General features: G+C 42.5%; 1 protein-coding gene across 1 annotated transcript in view; it reads left to right on the forward strand.

Moving 5' to 3' along the window:
• The first annotated feature begins 538 nt into the window (after positions 1 to 538).
• The window catches only part of KBTBD2 (kelch repeat and BTB domain containing 2), a 47208-nt gene continuing 29478 nt past the window's right edge, over positions 539 to 18268 (forward strand). Inside the window, exon 1 of the mRNA XM_075826950.1 lies at positions 539 to 926. The gene's annotated coding sequence lies outside the window, so the exon portion shown is untranslated. The remainder of the gene's footprint in view (positions 927 to 18268) is intronic.

Below are 18268 nucleotides of genomic sequence, written 5' to 3' on the forward strand. Positions count from 1 at the left end.
AAAAGCCTGGAGACGGCTCAACTGTAAACACCCTATTACTGTATGTTTCATTAGAGAACCTACGAAGATAACAATTATATGCGCCATCTGGTCACAGTAACTAGTGACTCATGATTCATCTACGGCGTAACTGAGTCCACAACACTCCAGCGCGGGAGGGAAGGTAGAGGGAATCACATGGTCATGAAATGACGTAAAACGAAGGCCTGGAGGAGGTAAGGAACGACGCTAGGAATTTCGTGACGTAATTTGCATCCAAGCTGCAGAGAACATTGAAATACCCTAGAGGTGACGCTAGATAATCCCCGCCCTAAGGTTCCTACCGGCGCCATTTTGCTGAAGGCAATATAACCGCGCTCTACAAGAGACGGACATTCTAGAACTCAGGTGGATGCTGCGTAAAGTCAGAAACAATATGTACACGACTCGATCTCCACTCAAAGTGTTGCATACATAATTAGACCTTATTTCATAAAAACCGCACAATAACGGTGGGGGTTTTCCCTCATCAAATATGTCCGCCTCAGCAACGCAGCTTTATTTGAAATGAAATCTGCCACAAACAGCAATTGGGGAGTGGGCGTGGCCTAGGCCGTTGGCGACCATCAATCACTGGCTGCAGACGCTCTTGCGTACTTCCGAAAGCATCTTCCCATTTTTTTCCCTTAATTTTAATAAAACTTTATTGCAAATTCACAAAATAGTCCCCAAATTGCACCACCGCCTTCCTGCAATCTCCGCCTCGGTGTTTCTCTGTTCTGTTCCTCTCTCACGCACCGCTGGTTGGTGGAAGGGGGCGGCGGTGGCAACAACTGTACGGCGAGGTCACACCCGGAAGGAAGAGGAAAGGGTTGAAGAGACGGTGGATTCAGACAGGGGCAACGGGGAAGTCTCTGTACGTCTGTGAGCAGCGCCGCATTCACCCGGTGAGTATCATCATCATCATCAGTCCTGTCTGCTGCATAACAACGGTGTGTTGTACTATCAGAGTCGTAATCAGAATGTAACTATATTTCTGTCCATCAGCCCATAATTATTGCTGTAGTGATATAAGACTATTACACAATAGCTGCAATTAACCCTATATCATACTTTATATAGCGAGTCCAGGTGATTGGGGCTCTGCCTATTTTACAGAATTCGGCATATTCCAAACCGCTCTTGTATTGATCTGATAATACTCCGTACAGGGGCACAGGGGTTCACGAATTGACTTTTGCTTGTTTTTTTTTTATGTCAAGGAAAGGTATTTTTTTTCCCCCCTAATGATTGACAGTTATGACATGTCAGAAAAGTCATGTCCGTGGGATTCCAGAAGCTGGGGTACTCCACCTGTCCCAAAAATGAGGGGCTTTCATTTAATATCTCATGAATAGAAGCTGCAAGTTTCATTCTTAAAGAGGCTCTGTCACCAGATTTTGCAACCCCTATCTGCTATTGCAGCAGATAGGCGCTGCAATGTAGATTACAGTAACGTTTTTATTTTAAAAAAACGAGCATTTTTGGCCAAGTTATGACCATTTTTGTAGTTATGCAAATGAGACTTGCAAAAGTCCAAGTGGGTGTGTTTAAAAGTAAAAGTCCAAGTGGGCGTGTATTATGTGCGTACATCGGGGCGTTTTTAATACTTTCACTAGCTGGGCGCTCTGATGAGAAGTAACATCCTCTTCTCTTCAGAACGCCCAGCTTCTGACAGTGCAGATCTGTGACGTCACTCACAGGTCCTGCATCGTGACGGCCACATCGGCACCAGAGGCTACAGTTGATTCTGCAGCAGCATCAGCGTTTGCAGGTAAGTCGATCTTACCTGCAAACGCTGATGCTGCTGCAGAATCAACTGTAGCCTCTGCTGCCGATGTGGCCGTCACGATGCAGGACCTGTGAGTGACGTCACAGATCTGCACTGTCACAAGCTGGGCGTTCTGAAGAGGATGTTACTTCTCTTCACAGCGCCCAGCTAGTAAAAGTATTAAAAACGCCCCGATGTACGCACCTAATACACGCCCACTTGGACTTTTACTTTTAAACACACCCACTTGGACTTTTGCAAGCCTCATTTGCATAATTACAAAAATGGTCATAACTTGGCCAAAAATGCTCGTTTTTTAAAAATAAAAACGTTACTGTAATCTACATTGCAGCGCCTATCTGCTGCAATAGCAGATAGGGGTTGCAAAATCTGGTGACAGAGCCTCTTTAAATAAAAATGACTTTTAATTCATTTGACTTGAATCACCCGAATTGTGAAACTGTATAGCACCTTTATTTTTTTATGGTGAAGAATTGCAGTTGCCTGACCTCCATCAATATAACGTTTATCTAATTGACAAGTCACAAATCTCACCAGAAAACACTTTTAAAGGGGTGCTCCAATCCCCAAAAGTTGTTGGTCTATCCTCCAGTTATGCCATCAATATGTGATGTCGGGGTCCGATTCCCGGCACCCCCGCCGATCAGCTGTTTTGAAGAGGCCGCAGTGCATCATTCGAGGGAGCGCTGCTTCCCCTTCATTTGTACTTGCTTACTGTGAATTGTCCACACGTAGTGGCGATTCACAGGTATTGCAGCCTTCTTCTCCTATTCACTTCAATGGGAGAAGGCAGTTATACTGTGAATCGCCGCTGCATGTGTCTATGATTTACACCGTGCTGGGAATTATGGAGCATGTTCTACTTTTCGGATTTTACGAGCCGTGCCCCCATACTTTGTACGTGAGCACGCCACGAAAATGCGACCCGTAAGTGTCGGTGGCTACATGTGTGATCACACTGGGTCCGACCGCAGAGACCCCCAGCGATAAGTAGAATGGGGACCTAAAGTCCCCCGAAGTGCTCAATAGGAACCATGGGACTTCCGGGGTCTGTGTCGGGCTCTTGTGTCCGGTAATGCGTGAGCAGCGCATTTTGGTTTGTGGTGTTTTTTGAGGCAATCTTGTGGCTAGTGATGTTCTTTTCCAAACACAGCAATCTCTGGTTATGGCGTTTTTCAGGCACTTTCCCATAGGCTTCTTTATAAGACTTACGGCTTGTCCACACGTGGCGAAATTGCTGCGTATTTACTATCCGGAATTGCGGATAAAAAATACGCAGCAGAATACAGTAGCAGCAAAGTGGGTGAGATTTAACATATCTCATCAACACACTGTGAAAAATTTCCGACCAGAAATTTACCTGCGGAGCGTATTTTTCCTTCTGTGGAAAGTGAACTGAATTGCTGCGTTTTTCAGAGGAGATATCGCCATCTCCTGAAATTGAGAAAACGCTGCAAAATCAGCACTATTTTCTGCAGTAAAAAACGCAGGAAATGGTGTGGTTTTTCCTCAGCAAAAATCCTGCTAGTTTCTGCAGCGAATCCATTACATGTGGACAAGCCCTTAAACGGCAGAAAAAAATAAACTAAATGATACCAAATAAAACATTGCATGTTACATTTTAATAACCTTTAATAGTGTTTTTAGAAGCATTTTGATTAAGTTTAAATTGCCAGCAAAATTGCTAGTGTGTGAAGAAGACCTAAAGGAACTCTGATTAAATCTGATTCACTGTGTTCTAGCTAGTGTAGGGCCGGAGGGGGTGGTGCTTGACACAAGATTTGCAAGAACACAGAGATTGCATCCCTATGTCGAAGCCCCACAGGTCCTGCTCTAGGCATAACCCTTTTTATAAATTTACCTGTAATGTACTAAGTAGGGCTGCACAATGCATCGAAATATTGATACTATTTTGATGCCGTGCACCCTCAAACGTTGCAATACCGTTAATTTGTGTTTTTCGATACTAAGCTGTGCAGCCACACAGGTTATTATTGTAATACATAAATGTAGTCGGAGCGGGGCTGCGACTTTGTAATATACCGCCGTTGCGCCGTTCCTGACAACAAGTGTGCGCACGACTGCCGCTGCACTAATGAGCACTGAAGACAAAGAACATGGTGGGTGCACTGCAAAACACCCCCATGTCCTGTCTTCAGTGCCGCACCGCCCCTCATTAGTGCAGTGCCGGCCGCATCATCTTATGCTGACCGCGCACGCACACTTGTTGTAAGGAGCAGGGCAATGGGTGTATTACACAGCCGCAGCCCTGCTCTACTGCGGAGATCAGAGAAACCTCTCATCTCTGCTGCTATTCCCTTGAAAGCAGCATTCAAGGGGGATGCCTCTTGGATTGTGTCACAGGGAATCCCTGTGACACCATTGAGGGACATACCATATATGGTCAGACAGCCCAGGGTCGATTGAAGGACCCCAGGGCTGTCTGAACATATTTCCTGTTAGGGCATACTTGGATATGTCCTAACAACTGCCTGTGTACTATATAGATATATGCCAGTACACTAACCCTTTCATGACCACGGGTCATTGATACCCCTGTCTCCAGGTCAAATTTTCCATTTCTGATATGCACTTCTTTAATCCTTTCAGGACCGAGCTCATTTTGTCCTTCAGGACCAGCCCCATATTTTAAAATCTGACATGTCATTTTATGTGGTAATAACTCTGAAATGCTTTTGCCTATCCAAGCGATTCTGAGATTGTTTTCTCGTGACATATTATACTTTGTTAGTGGAAAAATTTGGTCAATAAATTCATAGCTTATTTGTGGAAAGACACCAAAATTTCAAGAAAATTTGCAAAAATTATGATTTTTCTAATTTTAAATGTATCTGCTTGTAAAACAGATAGTAACTATTTTGTGTGGCATTACTATTTCACATATTTCATATGTCTACTTTATATTTGCATTGTTTTTTGAACATTATTTTATCTTTCTAGGATGTTACAAGGCTTAGAACTTTAGCAGCAATTTCTCACATTTTCAAGAAAATTTCAAAAAGCTGGTTTTACAGGACCAGTTCAGTCCTGAAGTGGCTTTGAGGGCCTGATGTACTAGATAGGGTGATTTATGGGGGTCTATTTTAAAAACTGCACCCCTCAAAGTATTCAAAACTGCATTAAGAAAGTTTCTTAACCCTTTAGGCGTTTCACAGGAATTAAAGCAAAGTAGAGGGGAAATTTACAAATTGTATCTTTTTTGCTGAAATTCATTTGTAATACATTTTTTCTGTAACACAGAAGGTTTTACCAGAGAAACACAACTCATTATTACTGCCCAGATTCTGCAGTTTTTAGAAATATCCCACATGTGGTCCTAGTGTGCTAATGGACTGAAACAGAGGCCTCAGAAGCAAAGGAGCACCTAGTGGATTTTGGGGCCTCCTTTTTTTTTTTTTTGAATATATTTTAGGCACCATGTCAGGTTTGAAGAGATCTTGCGGTTCCAAAACAGTGGAAATCCCCCAAAAGTGACACGGTTTTGGAAACTGCACCCCTCAAGGAATTTATCTAGGGGTATAGTTAGCATCTTGACCCCACAGGTCTTTTGCTATATTTATTGGAGTTTGTCTGTGAAAGTGAAAATCTACTTTTTTTTTTTTTTCTGAAAAAATGGAAAAATAATATTTGCAAGGAATAAATAATAAAAAGCACCCCAAAACTTGTAAAGCTACTTCTCCCGATTACGGCAATACCCCATATGTGGTACTAAACTGCTGTTTGGACCCACGGCAGAGCTCAGAAGGGAGGGATCGCCATTTGGATTTTGGAACACAGATTTTGCTGGATTGCTTTTCGGTGCCATGTCGTGTTTGCAACGCCCTGGAGGGACCAAAACAGTGGAAACCCCCCCAAAAGTGACCCTATTTTGGAGACTATTCCCCCCAAGGAATTTTTCTAGGGGTATAGTCAGCATTTTGACCCAACAGTTTTTTTGCAGAATTTAGTGGAATTACACCGTGAAAATTAAAATCTACTTTTTTGTAAAAAAACATAGAAATATTTAATTTTTACAATGAATAAAGGAGAAAAAGCACCCCAAAATTTGTAAAGCAATTTCTCCTGATTACAGCAATACTCCATATGTGGTAATACACTGCTGTGTGGACCCACGGCAGGACTCAGAAGGGAAGGAACAATATTTGACTTTTGGAGCTCAAATTTAGTTGGAATAGTTTTTGGGTGTCATGTTGCATTTGCAAAGCCCCTGAGGTACCAAAACAGTGGAAACACCCCAAAACTGACCCCATTTGGTAAACTATACCCCTTAAGGAATCTATCTAGGGGTATAGTGAGCATATAGACCCCACAGGTCTTTTACAGAATTTATTAGAATTAGGCCATGAAATTGAATATCAACATTTTTTCCACAAAAATGTTGAATTTTTTATTTTTTTTGAATTTTCACAAAGGATAAAGGAGGAAAAGCCGCCCAACATTTGTAAAGCAATTTCTCCCAAGTACGGGAATACCCCACATGTGGTCATAGGAGTGATCCATTTTTTGCTTTTACATTTTAGTTTTTCCTTCTTTGCTTTCCAAGAGCCATAACTTTTTTATTTTTCTATCAGTAGAGTGGTGTGAGGGCTTATTTTTTGCGGGAACAGTTGTAGTTTCTAGTGACACCATTTAAAGTACCATAAAATGCACTGGGAAACTGAAAATAAAATTATTTACGGGCTGAAATTTTAAAAAGCTGCGATTCCTCCATTGTTTTTTGTGTTTCATTTTTACGGCTTTCACCATGCGGAAAAACAACAACTTAATACGATTACGGTGATGCCAAATTTAGTTATTTTTTTTCGTTTTTTTTCCCCATATATTTGACTCCTTTTACAAAGCAAAAACTATTTGTTAAAAAAACGAAACGTTTTGTTTCACCACTTTCCGGGAGGCATCACTTTTTTTTTATTTTTTTGGTCAATTGAGTGGTGTTGGGGCTTATTTTTTGCGGGACGAGCTGTAATTTTTATTGGTACCATTTTTTTTTCTTTTTACATACAACTTTTTGATCACTTTTTATGATTTTTTTTTTTTAAAAAAAACGAAGGTGACCAAAAAACAGTGATTTTTGGCGTTTTAAATTCTTTATTTTTTACGGCGTTCACAGTGCGAGTTAAGTAATGGTATATTGTAACTGTTACGACTTTTACAGATGTAGCGATACCAATTTTTTTATATTACTTTAGAGGAGAAATGGGAAAGGGGAATTTTTTTATTCTATATTTTTTTCTCCCCCTCTCCCCTCTCAACGGTCTGTTTTTCATGGCTATCTTGCATCAATGTGTCTCAAAATTTGAATCCGTTTCCCTGTCTGACCGTTTTTCACCAACATTTGCCATCCATTTTTCATGGACGTTAAAAAAAAAAAATAAATAAAAATAAAATAAAATTTATTCGTTGTTTTTTTTTTCCCACAGCCACAGTGCCCACTGTAGGTAGTGACTCACAGTTCCCACTGTAGGTAGTGCCCATATAATGCCACAGTTCCCCTGCAGATGGCGCCATTTCCCCTGTATGGATCCGCACCGCCCCCCTCTCCCTGTAATTGGCACCCCTTTCTGTAAATAACACCACTGTAACTCCCTGTAGGAGCAGAATCCATATTGCCGGGGATTCCGCACCTAGACGGAGCCCTTGATGTCTCTGTCCAAATGTGGACAGTGAAGTTAGGGGTTAACTCTACAAGTGGAATCCCCTGCCTCAGCGTTGGCAGCGCTATGGCCGGGGATTCGGCTCCAGGAGTAGCGGAATCCATATACGGATAGTGACGCCAGCGGCTTCTCCAGTAGCGGAATCCATGGCACCGAGCGATCGGACACCAGGGATTCCTCAATTCCCCTAGTGGGACCAAAAAACTGCTTTCTTTCACTTATTAATGTGAGGCACGAGGAGTTTTGAATTTAGTACCTCCATGTGCCTCACATTATCCTCTTCCCGCTCCTGGACGTACTATTAGATCATGTACTAAGGATGTACTCCCGGCACATACAGGAGCTGTGACAACTTCTGTCTCGTACAGCAGTGGCCGCAGCTCCTTCAGCAGGGACAGATCGCAGTGGTCCCCGCTGATTAACCCCTTAGAAGTCGCATTTAATAGCGATCGCGACTTCTTAGGGGTTAAAACACTATCGACGTCCAGCAACATTATCTCTGGCGCCGATGGTTGCTATGGCTACCGGAGGCCTAATAATGACCTCTGGCAATGCCATCTACGAAAGCCTAGTGGGTCCTGACAAAGTCAGGACCCACTATGCTTGCTGTCATTGAGTATCTGACAGCTCTAATACATGTGTAGTGCAGTTCATTAGATTTACGATCAGGGCCCTCAAGTACCCTAGTGGGGCAAAAAGTTGTATAAAAAAAGTTTTTAAGTAAGTAATAAAAGTAAAAATCCCCTCTTTTTCTCTTATCGAAAAAATAAAATAAACTTAACAGTAATATTTATTGCCGCGTTCGTAACGGGCCTGAACTACAAAAGTATTTCGTTATTTATCCCACTCGGTGAACGTCGTAAAAGAAAATAATAAACAATACCAAAATCATCTTTTTTTTTTTTGTCATTTCCCCTCCCAAAAAAGTGAATAAAAAGATATCAAAAAGTCGCATGTACCCTAAAATGGTACTGATCAAAACTACAGTTCATTATGCAAAAAAACAAGCCCTCACACGGCTTTCTTGATGGAAAAATAAAAAACTTATGGCTCTTAGTATATGGCAACACAAAAAGTAAATGATTTTTTATAACAAGTATTTTATTGTGCAAACGTCATCAGACGTAAAAAAAACTATAAACATAATGTATTGCCGTAATCGTATCGCCCCGCAAAATAAAGTGAATGTCATTTATAGTGAACACTAAGAAAAAAGAAAAAACAATATTAGAATTGCTGTTTTTTTTTTTTTTTTTGTCACCGCGCCTCTTAAAAAAAAAAAAAAAAAAAAAAAAAAAAAAAATTGAATAAAATCTGATCACAAAGTCGCATGCACCCTATAAAAACTACAATGAATTCCTCAAGGGGTCTAGTCTCCAAAATGGGGTCACTTTTAAGGGGGTTTCCCCTGTACTGGTACCTCAGAAGCAGTGCAAATGCGACATGGCTCCCAGAAACCAATCCAGCAAAATCTACATGCCAAATAGTGCTCCTGCCTTTCTGAGCCCTGCCGTGGGTCCAAACAGCACTTTATGACCACATATGGGTTATTGCCGTAATTGGGAGAAATTTCTTTTCAAATATTGGGCTGTTTTTTTCTCCTTTTATTCCTTTTAGAAATTAAAAATTTGTACCTTTTTATCGGAAAAATGTGATTTTCAATTGCACAGCCTAATTCCACAAAATGCAGCAAAAAGCCTGTGCGGTCTAAATGCTCACTATACCCCTAGATATATTCCTTGAGGGGTATAGTTTGCCAAATGGGGTTACTTTTGGCGGGTTTCCACTGTTGCGGCACCACAAGACCTCTTCGAACCTGACATGGTGCCTAAAATATATTCTAATGAAAAGGAAACCTCAAAGTTCTCAAGATGCTCCTTTGCTTCTGAGGCCGGTGCTTCAGTCCATTAGCGCACTAGAGCCACATGTGAGATGTTTCCAAAAACGGCAGAATCTGGGCAATAAATATTGAGTTGAGTTTCTCTGGTAAAATCTTCTTCTGTTTTACAGAAAAAATTTAATAAAATGTATTTTCCACATAAAAAATGACATTTGTAAATTTCACCTACTTTGCCTTAAATTCATGTGAAAGGCCTAAAGGGTTATGAAACTTTCTTAATACTGATTTGAATACTTTAAAAGGGCAGAAATAGACACATTCTTGGGGTATGTTCACACTGAAAAATCAGCTCCGTTTTTCTTTAAAGCGGCTCTGTCACCACATTATAGGTGCCCTATCTCCTACATAAGGAGATCGGCGCTATAATGTAGGTGACAGCAGTGCTTTTTATTGAAAAATGTTTTATTAGCGATTTTAGATTTATGCTAATGAGTTGCTTAATGCCCAAGTGTGCGTGGCTTTACTTTAGACCAAGTGGGCGTTGTACAGAGGAGTGAATGATGCTGACCAATCAGCGTCATGCACTCCTCTCCATTCATTTACTCAGCGCATAGGGATCCTGCTAGATCCTTATGTGCTGTCTAATACTAACACATTAACGATACTGAAGTGTTTAGACAGTGAATAGACATTCCACGGGATGTCTATTCACAATCTCTGCACTTCGTTACTATTTTTGTGGTAGTTACAGCAGAGGAAGCGTAATCTCGTTGTAACCTGTCATCTACAGCGTAATCTTGCGAGATTACGCTTGCTCTGCTGCAAATACCACAGATAGAGTAACGAAGTGCAGAGATTGAGAATATACATCCCGTGGAATGTCTATTCGCTGTCTAAACACTTCAGTATCGTTAATGTGTAACTATAAGGCATCATTTACACAAGCGTAATATACGCCCGTGCGACACGCGTGCTTTTCACCCGTGTCGTACGCACCTATATTAGTCTATGGGGCAGTGCAGACAGTACGTGAATTTTGCGCGAGTGCGTTGCGTAAAACTCACATGTCCTATCTTTGTGCGCTGTTCGCGCATCACGCACCCATTGGAGTCAATGGGTTCGTGAAAACCACGCATGCTGCACGGAAGCACTTCCGTGCGAACTGCGTGGTTCGCGCAACAGCTGTCAAACTCTGAATGTAAACAGAAAAGCACCACGTGCTTTTCTGTTTACAAACATTCAAACGGAGTATCATAATGATCACGCAGCCGCGCATCATACACTGACACACGCAGCTGTTAAGTGCCTTTTGCGCATGCAAAATGCACACGCTCGTGTAAATCAGGCCTAAGACAGCACATAGCGATCTAAAAGGATCCCTATGCGCTGACTAAATGAATGGAGAGGAGTGCATGACGCTGATTGGTCAGCGTCATACACTCCTCTGTACAGCGCCCACTTGGTCTAAAGTAAAAACATGCCCACTTGGGCATTAAGCAACTCATTAGCATAAATCTAAAATTTTTAGCTATCTCCAAAAGAAAGATGGAATAACCGCGAGCGTTTTTTACAGAAAAATGAGTCAGACGTATTGATTTCAATGGGATTTTTGAGGCGGAAAACGACAACATGCGGCATGTCGCTTTTTCCTGTGAGCCTTTTTTTGTTTTGCTTGCGGTAAAAAAAACGCCTCCACCTCCCATTGAAATCAATGGAAGGCAATTTCGGCCATTTTTATTGCCGCGGTTTGAGTGGCAAAAACCACGGCAAAAAAAACTGTGTGAACAGGGCCTTAACGTTAAAGAGCAACTGCGCTTTCACAAAATTTTTGCTAGGTAATAGAGACCTGTCCAAATGTTTGATCGGTGGGGTCCAGGTGCTGAGACCCCACCATTCACTGAAACGATTGGATAGAAGCGCTCAGCCCCTTCTGCTGTGATTGGCTCTCATTAATTGAAGGTGGACTCTCTTATACATACTATGAAGCCCGTCTTCAGCTAATGATGAAAGCCGATCACAGCCGAAGGTGCAAAGTGCTTCTGCCCCTTCGTTTCAGCGAACGATGGGAGATCTCTGTGCCCGGACCCCACTGATCTCTAAATTTTGACGTGTCTCTGACCTACCAAAAGATCTGTGAAAGTGCAGTTGCTTTTTAAGTTTCACATTTATAGCGGTTTTAAAGTGTATTTTAGGGAATTGATTTAACTGGTAGACAACCGCCCGCTGTATACACAGTACGTCTTAAAGCCCGCTCCACAGTACGTCTTCGGTACAGGCTTAAAGAGGCTCTGTCACCAGATTTTCAAACCCCTATCTCGTATTGCAGCAGATCGGCGCTGCAATGTAGATAACAGTAAAGTTTTTTGTTTTTTGCAAAAACGAGTATTTTTGGCCAAGTTATGAGCATTTTTATATTTATGCAAATGAGCCTTTCTTAAGTCCAATTGGGCGTGTATTGTGTGTGTACATCTGGGCATTTTTACTTGTTTTACTAGCTGGGCATTGTGAATAGAAGTGTATGATGCTGACGAATCGGCATCATCCACTTCTCTTCGTTAACACCCAGCTTCTGGCAGTGCACAGACACACAGGGTGTTCTCGAGAGATCACGCTGTGACGTCACTTCCTGCCCCAGGTCCTGCATCGTGTCGGACGAGCGAGGACACATCGGCACCAGGCGACAGAGGCTACATCGACTTACCTGCAAACGCTGATGCTGCTGCAGAATCAACTGTAGCCTCTGTCGCCTGGTGCCGATGTGTCCTCGCTCGTCCGACACGATGCAGGACCTGGGGCAAGAAGTGACGTCACAGCGTGATCTCTCGAGAACACGCTGTGTGTCTGTGCACTGCCAGAAGCTGGGTGTTAACGAAGAGAAGTGGATGATGCTGATTCGTCAGCATCATACACTTCTATTCACCGCCCAGCTAGTAAAACAAGTAAAAACGGCCATATGTACACACAATACACGCCCACTTGGACTTAACTTTAAACACGCCCAGTTGTACTTAAGAAAGCTCATTTGCATAAATATAAAAATGATCATAACTTGGCCAAAAATGCTCGTTTAAAAAAACAAAAAATAAAAACGTTACTGTAATCCACATTGCAGCGCCGATCTGCTGCAATACGAGATAGGGGTTTGAAAATCTGGTGACAGAGCCTCTTTAAGCTAGCTGCCTGAGCCATCAGAGACTGCCAGGGACCCTGAAGAGAAGACCGAAGTGGTTTTCATTCAATGATTGCTGTGTATAGAATAGAGGCTGGGATGCCGTTAATGGGAGGCTGCTGCAGGGTCTAACTAGATCCAGCATATCCTTTATAAGTGAAAATAGTCACTATAAGGCCCCATGCACACAACCATAGTTTTCATCCGTAATTATGGATTCCCAATTACGGATAATCTGCGGACCCATTTATTTCTGTAGGCTACGGACACCTTTCCGTATGCTTACGGATGTGTGTCGAGGCCTTAGAAAAGATTTGCAAAATATAAAACATGACCTATTCCTGTTCGTAATAGCGGCATGGACTCGCCCATAGAAGACTTTGGGCGCATGCAAAATTTCGGATGGCTACGGATGTGTATACGTAGCCGTCTATAATTGCAGAAGTGTTGCTAAGGTACTGCAGGGTATTGCCCAAGAAATACTACGGTCACAATGGAGAAATATAGTGTTAAAAAAAAGTGAAATAATAAAGTCCCCTAAGGGTCTTTTCTGACCTTTTGAGGGACAAACCATAACAAAAAAGAAAAGTAGAAAATATCTAAACTAAAGTACTGCAAAAAATTAGCTAGAAAGTAAAAAAAAAAAAAAAAACACCATATTTTAGTTTTTTCTGTTTTCTTCAAACCCATGGGGTATGTGCCCACGAGATAAATTAGTCTTGGATTTTCCGCTATAAATCTGCAGGGTAATACAGTAGCAGTAAAGTGGCTTACGTTTGACCAAATCTCATCCACATGTCAATTTATGCTGCGGAATCGTTGCACTTCTTCTTTTTTTTTTTTTGTGGGTTTTCCCCATTGAATTCTTTGGGGAGGTAAGTCTGCAACAAATGGCCAATGTTGATATTTTTGCGTCGTTAAAGCTTCGACTCTGCCGCAAAATCGCAGATCCGGAAAAGTAAAAAAAAAAAAAGCTTTCCGTTTTAAATTTAAAGAGGCTCTGTCACCACATTATAAGTGCCCTATCTCCTACATAAGGAGATCAGCGCTATAATGTAGGTGACAGCAGTGCTTTTTATTTTAAAAAAAAAACCGACCTGTTTTCACCACTTAGCGATTTTAGCTTTATGCTAATTACTTTCTTAATGCCCAACTGGGCGTGTTTTACTATTGACCAAGTGGGCGTTGTACAGGGGAGCGTATGACGCTGACCAATCACCGTCATACACTTCTCTCCATTCATTTAGTCAGCGCATAGGGATCCTTTTAGATCAGTATGTGCTGTCTTATACTAACACATTAACGATACTGAAGTGTTTAGACAGTGAATAGACATTCCATGGGATGTCTATTCACAATCCCGGCACTTAGTTACTATTTCTGTGGTAGTTACAACAGAGCAAGCGTAATCTCGTTGTAACCTGTAATTTACAGCGTAATCTTGCGAGATTGCGCTTGCTCTGCTGTAACTACCACAGACAGAGTAACGAAGTGCAGGGATTGTGAATAGACATCCCGTGGAATGTCTATTCACTGTCTAAACCCTTCAGTATTGTTAATGTTAGTATAAGACAGCGCATAGCGTTCTAAAAGGATCCCTATGTGCTGAGTAAATGAATGGAGAGGAGTGCATGATGCTGATTGGTCAGCGTCATACACTCCTCTGTACAACGCCCACTTGGTCAATAGTAAAACACGCCCAGTTGTCCATTGAGAAACTCATTAGCATAAAGCTAAAATCGCTAATAAAGTGGTGAAAATAGATAGTTTTTTTTAACTAAAAAGCACTGCTGTCCCCTACATTATAGCGCCGATCTCCTTATGTAGGAGATAGGGCACTAATAATGTGGTGACAGAGCCTCTTTAATGTAAAGAATCCATACTTGCCTCCCTGGCATTGCCATACTGACAGCTCTTTTTTACCCTGGCTGTTCTCCGTGCTGCTGGCCTCCGAGGATGACGTTTCATCAAATGTGACTGCTGCAGCCAATCACAGGCTGTAGTGATCATATGGGTTGCAGTGTCATCACAGGAGGCCGGGCTCCCCAGACGTGGGTAGTTCGAATGTGTCGCGATGGCAACACTAATGAGGTAAGTTTTGATTTGTTTTTTTTCTTGGCTTTGCATTCTGCAGCAGAAATTCCAGACGAAAATCTGCACCACCATTTGGTGCAGTCTTTCAGACGGCATTCCCTGTGGGTTCTAGGACGAATACGCTGTCTACTTTTCTGCAGCGTATCCGACCTGTGTAAACATACCCTAAGCCTAAAAAAATGTTAAAAAAAATAAAATTGTGTATGAAAAAGGAAATCTGATTTGTTCACGAAAAAATGATCGCAAAAATCGCATCGCTGGTTCCCCAAATAAAGATATAGCTGGTTAACTATGCACTTAAAATGGCTAAACAGTGTCTGGAACTGCTGGCTGGTCTTGACCAGTTAAAGGAGTTAAGAAAAAAAAAAAAGTTTAACCTATTGAGGAATTCTGAGTCAATTGCAGGTGGTTAGAGGCTACAAAGTGTGTCTTTCTTTTTAGGACCCATTATGTAATGCTTCATTTTCCCTGTGGTGGTGCTGTAGGACAACTGAACGCTTGTTGCCGGGTTCTCCCACAGATTACAGCTGATTGCTCGGGGGCCTTCAAATATTCATCATTTTTTTAAATCAAAACTTTTAATTTATTACATTCTGTAAAGCATTACATTCATATACAGTTAGGTCCAGAATTATTAGGACCGTGACACAAGTTTTGGCATTTTAGCTGTTTACTAAAACATGTTGAATATACAGCTATTTAATCAATATGGGCTTAAAGTGCAGACTCTCCTCTTTACTTTAAGGGTATTTACATCCTAATTTGAGGAAGTGTTTAGGAATTACAGCTCTTTAATATGTAGCTGCCCCTTTTTCAAGGGACCAAAGGTAATTGGACGATTATCTCAAAAGCTATTTAATGGGCTGTATGAGCTATTCCCTTGTTAATCCATCATCAATTAAGCAGGTAAAAGGTCTGGAGTTGATTCCAGGTGTGGCATTTGGAAGCTGTTGCTGTGAACCCACAACATGAGGGCAAAGGAGCTATCAATTCAAGTGAAACAGACCATCAATAGGGTATATTTACACGGCTTATTTTCGGGCTGTAAACGGCCAAAAAATCGGAGGCAGAACGTCTCCAAACATCTGTTCATTGATTACAAAGGGAAAAACGGCGTTCTGTTCTGACGGCCGCGTAAAAAAAAACGACCGCGAAAAAAGTGCAGGTCACTCTTTGGGACGTTTTTGGAGCAGTTTTTCATAGACTCTATTGAAAAGCGCTCCAAAAACGCTGCCAAAATCGCGAGTGGCATAAAAAGTCTGAAAATCAGGAGCTGTTTTCCCTTGAAAACCGCTCCGTATTTTGAAACTTATTTGAGTTTGTGTGTGAACCTGCCATTAGGCTGAAAAAAAAAATGAAGTCATCAGAAAGAGAGCACAAATGTTAGGAGTGGCCGAATCAACAGTTTGGTACATTCTTGAAAAAAAAAAGCACACTGGTGATCTCGTGAACTCCAAAAGGCCTGGACGTCCACGGAAGAAAACAGTGGTGGATGATCGCAGAATCCTTTCCATGGTGAAGAAGAACCCCTTCACAACATCTACCCAAGTGAAGAACGCTCTCCTGGAAGTATGTGTATCAGTATCTAAGTCTACCATAAAGAGAAGACTTCATGAGAGCAAATACAGAGGGTTCACCACAAGGTGCAAACCATTAACCCGTTAGTGACCGCCAATACGCCTTTTCACGGCGGCCACTAACGGGCTTTATTCTGATGCATACGCCTTTTCACGGCGCTGCATCAGAATAAAATTGCGGCCTGGTGAAGAGATAGCTACCGGAGGTAGCTGAGGGCTTGGAGCACAGTCTGGGGACCGTTGTTTGCGGTCCCCAAACCGGCGATCGCCGGTATTCAACGAATACCGGCGACCGCTGTTACAATGAGTGCAGCGGTGGAAAATCTACATTTTTATCTCTCACCATGAATGTTTGGTGAGAGGAGATAAAAAACTAACCTGAAGGGCCTCCGATGCCCACGATCGTGCCCCCCTTCTCTTCTCCCCCAGCTGCCGGGAAGAGAAAAAAAATGGCGCCTGCGCTTGCGCACACAATCTCAGTAAGATTGCGGCGCCGTGCAGAGGGATAGCTCCCGGCTCTCGGCTACCAGAGGTAGCTGAGGGCTTGGAGCACAATCTGGGGACCGTTTGCGGTCCCCAAACCGGCGATCGGCGGTATTCAACGAATACCGGCGATCGCCGTTACAATTAGTGTAGCAGTATAAATCTAACTTTTTATCTCTTCTCACCATGAATGTTTGGTGAGAGGAGATAAAAAAACTACTTGTTAGGCCCCCGATCGTGCCCCCCCCACCCCCCAACTGCCGGGAAAAAATAAATAAATGGCGCACGCATGCACGGTCAGTGAAAGGCAGCTATTCTGCCTGTACATAGAAACTGATCAGGGACCGTTATAATTGGTCACTGTGATATACCTATCACAGTGACCATAGTCTCATATTTTCAAAATACAGCACAGGATTTGTGCTCTTTCCCTCCCTCTTCTCGCTGTAGTTGATCTGTGAGAGGAGAGAGAGAGAAATACTATACAAATCTTGTGCTGTATTATACTGTAAAATACACCACATACTCTCCAGTGTTACGATATTGTCCGTAATCACCCCAGATTACACGTAATCACCCCCGTTTTTTTGGTTTGTCTTCTAAAATAAAAAAATAAAAAAAAAGTTATTAGTGTAGTGAACATGAACCGCAGAAGCAGCAGAATGTTCTCTGCAGAGCAAGCATACGCCATGCTGTGCTCTAGCGGTTCCGGCAGTGATACGGACACTGCGTCAGAAGCAGAACTTGGCTCAGAAAGCGACACAAGTTCTGCTTCTGCCACTGGACCCCCCAGCCCTATGGTGGTGGACGCAGCGGTCACCGGTGAAGCGTCAGGAGACGGGCCTAGTACTGCAGTCCCTTCCGCAATTTGGGATCCTGCAATTGCTTTCTCCCCCCAAGTTTTGCCATTTACAGTGACTCCAGGCATCAACGCAGATGTCTCAAATTTTAGTCCCTATAATTTTTTTCATTTGTTTATAGGCGATCAGGTCCTGGAACTAATCGTCCAGCAGACGAATTTATACGCCAGGCAATTTGGCACCCAAAATCCCAGGTCTTGCTATGCCAGAGGATGGATCCCCACAACAGTTTCTGAAATAATTTTTTTTGGGGGAATTACCCTAAACATGGGCATAGTAAAAAAAAACTCTATCCGCTCCTATTGGGCTACCAGCGCTATCCATAGCACGCCTGTATTTGCAGCCGTTATGGCCCGAACGCGCTATGAGACTCTAATGCGTTTCATGCATTTTTCTGACAATACACAAATCCCCCCCCCCCCCAAGAAGTGACCCAGCCTATGATTGCCTCAACAAACTGAGACCCCTTATCTCCCTCCTAAGTGACTCATTTTTCAATTTATACACCCCAGGCCAAAAACTAGCGTTAGATGAGTCCCTTATGTCCTTCAAGGGCTGTCTATCGTTTCGCCAATACATCCCCTCCAAAAGAGCCCGATACGGAGTGAAACTCTATAAGGTGTGCGAGAGCACAACGGGCTACACCTGTGGCTTTTTCATTTATGAGGGCAGGGACCGCCACCTTAATCCCCCAGGATGCCCAGAGGATATTGGCATTAGTGGGAAAATTGTCTGGGAACTCATGGTGCCATTCCTACAA

This window comes from Rhinoderma darwinii, chromosome 5 (assembly GCF_050947455.1).
Source record: "Rhinoderma darwinii isolate aRhiDar2 chromosome 5, aRhiDar2.hap1, whole genome shotgun sequence".
Taxonomy (NCBI): Eukaryota; Metazoa; Chordata; class Amphibia; order Anura; family Rhinodermatidae; genus Rhinoderma; species Rhinoderma darwinii.